This window comes from Phoenix dactylifera, unplaced genomic scaffold (genome assembly GCF_009389715.1).
Source record: "Phoenix dactylifera cultivar Barhee BC4 unplaced genomic scaffold, palm_55x_up_171113_PBpolish2nd_filt_p 001834F, whole genome shotgun sequence".
Classification (NCBI taxonomy): Eukaryota; Viridiplantae; Streptophyta; class Magnoliopsida; order Arecales; family Arecaceae; genus Phoenix; species Phoenix dactylifera.
In genome coordinates, this window is record NW_024069125.1 from 40027 (window position 1) to 44869 (window position 4843).

At 38.3% G+C, this 4843-nt stretch overlaps 1 pseudogene; it reads left to right on the forward strand.

Moving 5' to 3' along the window:
• The first annotated feature begins 347 nt into the window (after positions 1-347).
• On the forward strand, positions 348-445 carry LOC120109119 (annotated as a pseudogene).
• The last annotated feature ends 4398 nt before the right edge of the window (positions 446-4843 follow it).

The window sequence follows — 4843 nt, forward strand, 5'->3', positions numbered from 1 at the left end:
AAATCCTACAACACTCGCTGTTATGTTCTACGGTCTTGACGGGTTCAATCCTTCTAAGTTCAATTTCCTCTACCTTCCTAGTAAGGGTTGCCATTTTAGCCTGAATATCATCCTGAGTACTAAGGTTGTAAAGGCCCCCATGTGGAATGCTAGTAGGCTTAGGCAAAGGTTTATTCACTCTATCCCCTGTATCCCATAATTGTGCAGTCTCTGCGAGAAAGTCTAAATAGTCCCATGCCTCATCGGATTGCTTTTCCAAAAATAGACCATTGCACATAGTCTCTATAAATTGTTTTAACTGTGGAGACAACCCTTCGTAAAAGAAACTAATGGTTCTCCATGTTTCAAACCCATGATGAGGACAAGAGAGAAGCAAATCTTTAAATCTCTCCCAGCATTCATAAAATGTTTCATGGTCTTTTTGTTGGAAGTTACTAATGTGCCTTTACAAAAAGTTAGTCCTTTGTGCGGGAAAGAATTTTTTCAAGAATTCTCTTTGCATATCATGCCATGTTCCTAGCGATCTAGGTCTCAAGGAGTTCAGCCATGTTTTGGCTTTATCCTTTAAGAAAAAAGGGAACAAGGTCAATTTAAGGACATCTTCCGATACATTTGGCACTCTAAATGTGATGCTAATTTTCTCAAAATTCTTAAGATGGAGATAAGGGTTCTCAAATTCCATCCCATGATACTTGGGCAGCAATTGAATTACTCCTGGTTTGATTTCAAAGTGTCCTACATTTTCAGGAATAATCATGCATGAAGGTTGACTAGTCCTAGTAGGTGAAGGGTTCTAGCATGTCATAATGGGCAGCGAAAGCTAGGAATTTTAAAATTTTCTTAATAAAGTCCCTATGCATGAAACCCTTTTAAGCCTAGATCACCTTAATGATTACAATCAAATAATATAAAATAAATGCAGAATTAGTAGAATACCTCAAATGCTAATCCAAAGTGTACAATCTCTACGAGGCGTCCAAGTGTCCGCCCTCCAATGGTGATCCACACGAAAACTTGATCAAGACTTTAGCTCCAAAGACTTTTGATCCTTAATGCAGAATTCTTCTAAAGAACTCTAACGGCTTGCTTTCCTTCCTTTCTATTTTTCTTTAGCCTTCTAAAATCACTTCTAATCCTTTTGTCCTAATGAAGACCACCTTGTCTTGGCTTAGGACACACTAGAAGCAATGTTAGAAAGAAAGAAACTAATGTAAGAAAGAAGGGATATGAGAGAGAGAGAGTTGGATTGATTTCCGATGATTAGAAAACACCGGGAGCATTCCCTATTTATAGATGGCGTACGGATGCATTGTAGCCATCCATTCATGCATGAAGAGGGGCGTGAGATCAAGTGATGTGTCATTTGATGAGAGGGCATATCAGAAGTAGTTAGGATAAGATGAAGTGCTTATGATATGGCGCTTCATCCTTATCCATTCCCTAAGCATCTCTTCATGAAATCCACCGTACTCATGCCTCTCTTCATTTCTTCTCACGCATGAAAAATAGGGAGCATTCTCAACCATTGATCAAGGCTAGATGATGATCCAAAGGCCCTTATTGGTGGCGCCATAAGAAAGAAGGAGAGAGAGAATGATGCGGTTGAAGGGAAAGTAGTTAGGATATGATGACGTGTCATCTTTATCCAATCCAAGTGGCACTTCTTCATGAGGCGCCATTCTAAATTCACCGTATTCCCTTCTTTCTCACGCCATCTGATGTTGACTAAGTCAATATCACAAGTCCATCACGAGATCATGATCTCCCATCATCCCATGATGAAGATCCAATGGCTCTAATCCATGGCGCCATCCATTTGATCCTTCTCTTCATCCAAATGTTGATCCAACGGTCAAAATTAAATGTTTTATCAAATCTAATCCAATTAGACTCAAATCAAGCCAATTTAGGTGCCAACTCTTGGCTAACCCATATTAGAATATGATCTAATCAAATTAGATCAATTAAGAATCAGATTCGAATCCAATTCGAATCAGATTCGAATCCAGTTCGAATCAGGAGCTAAGGTTTGCAACACCTGCTAGGATGTTTATCTTGCAAACATGATCTAATCCAATTAGACCCTTGATAAGTTTTCTTGTGTGTGACCCATTGGGTTCCATACTTAGCCAGCAATAGGTGTGAGTGCGAGTTGACCCAACTTGATTAGAACTCTTCTAATCGATTTAAGTCCAAACTGCGCGAACCCGAACTTAACAATTAGAATCCTTTCTAATTGATGATCGAATTAAACTCTTTAGTTCGATCAAACCTATAAGACAAGATTGACGTCTAGCAACGTGTCATGTCTACCCGGAAAATATGGAATTTGGTGGAAATACCAAAAATACCCTTCAGTGGCAAGTTACCATGCAATTCAATCCTTTAATCAAACTGCATCCCAAATATGTATATGAGTATGAATATATGTCAAACTCAATTTCATATTCATATTTTTTTCAATCTTTTAATGATAATTCAAATAATGAAATATTAGAAACTCTTTCTAATTTTCATTCTGCTTTGATCAAAGGCTTCCTGAATTATCATATGATTAGAATAAATAGGATGCTATCTTCTCTTACTAGAAGTGATTAATTCCTTGTTGACCTACTCATAATCTTTGTACACAATCCACCATATCGAGAAGACCTCGTACATAACTTATTGTCATGAATGAGTGTAAACCAAAACATAGGTTCATGTGCACAAGATACCATGGTGATCTCAGGTCAAAGGATCAGTTGCACAACTCCCACTAAGAGAATCATCTTTTGACATGTAAGTAAGACTTCATAAGATTTCTCTTTGTAGGTCAATTCAGTGAACTCATTCTTCTAATGAGCACCCATATCTTTGTATTAGTGTCTCCACACAAATGATTGTGAGATCAATCATCCTCTGCATCGAGCATACATAAGACATGCCAGTCTTTCCGGTAATCATTGATCCCCGACTCAATGTACCAATGACTGGGAATATTTAAGATTAGGATTTTAGGATTTTAAGTCTCACTAGTATGATCTCATCATAGTCTTAAAACCATTGCCCTAATCTAAGGAGTTTATCATAAATATAATCAACAGCATATGATAAAATATAATGCCTTTATTCATATTTAAATGTCATGTACATGATTTGGACAAATCAAAAGAAAAACCCTTCGCAATACATATTGCGATTGGCTTGTAGGGGCATCTACTCTTTCAATCTCCCACTTGCACTAAAGCCAATCGCTCTTATATTTTATCCCCATACAATCGAGGTGGCGATCGAACTGCTGTTGTGGTAGAGCTTTAGTGAACGGGTCTGCTAGGTTGTTCTTAGTGTCTACTCGTTCAATGACTATGTCTTGTCTCTCGACAATCTCTCGAACAAGATGGAAGCGTCTTAGAATGTGCTTGGATTTGTGATGAGACCTTGGTTCCTTCGCTTGAGCAACAGCTCCAGTGTTATCACAATAAACTGGGACTGGTCCAGCAATCTCGGGAACTACTCCTAACTCAGAGATGAACTTCTTCATCCAGACAGCTTCCTTAGCGGCTTCACTTACAGCAATGTATTCTGCCTCAGTAGTTGAGTCAGCTACAGTTTGCTGTTTGGAACTCTTCCAGCTCACTGCACCACCATTTAGGGTAAAGACATACCCTGAAGTGGACTTGCTATCATCTGGATCTGATTGAAAACTAGAATCAGAAAATCCTTCTAGTTTCAACTCAGATCCTCCATAAACTAGAAAAATATCTTTAGTCCTTCTCAAGTACTTAAGAATATTTTTCACAGCTATCCAATGATCCTCTCCTGGATCAGCCTGAAATCTACTTGTTATGCCTAAGGCATAAGCAACATCAGGCCTAGTACATAGCATAGCATACATAATCGATCCTATTGCCGAAGCATAGGGAATAGAATTCATTCTATTCCTCTCTTCAGATGTCTTAGGAGACATCTTCTTAGAGAAACGTATGCCATGACTCATAGGCAAATAACCTCTTTTACTTTCTTCCATGCTGAATCTTTTCAGCACATTATCTATGTACCTAGACTTGGACAAGCCTAGCATCCTTTTAGATCTATCCCTATAGATCTTTATACCAAGTATATAGGATGCTTCTCCCAAGTCTTTCATGGAAAAGCTTTTTGACAGCCAAGTCATGACCGATTGTAACATTGGAATATCATTTCCAATGATCAGTATGTCATCTACATACAATATTAAGAAGACAATGGTACTCCCACTAGTCTTCTTGTACACACATGGTTCATCCACATTTTTGATAAAACCAAACTCTTTGACTGTTGTATCAAAACGGATGTTCCAACTCCTCGATGCTTGCTTTAATCCATAAATGGATCTCTTAAGCTTGCATACTTGATTTGCTCTCTTACTTGAGACAAATCCTTCTGGCTGTGTCATGTAAACTTCTTCCTCAAGATAACCATTAAGGAAGGCGGTTTTGACATCCATCTGCCAGATTTCATAATCATAGTATGCAGCTATTGCAAGCAAAATCCGAATAGATTTGAGCATAGCTACTGGCGAAAAAGTTTCATCATAGTCAATTCCTTGCTTTTGCCTGAAACCTTTTGCCACCAATCTAGCCTTGTAGGTTTCTACTTGGCCATCTGCTCCAATCTTTTTCTTATAGACCCATTTGCAATCTATAGGATTTACACCCTCTGATGCATCAACCAAAGTCCATACTTGGTTGGTATACATAGAATCTATTTCGGATTTCATGGCTTCTAGCCATTTGTCAGAGTCATTACTCATGACAGCTTCCGAATAGGTCAGAGGATCATTATTCTGAACAATGTGGGCTTCATCATTTTCAATGATGAA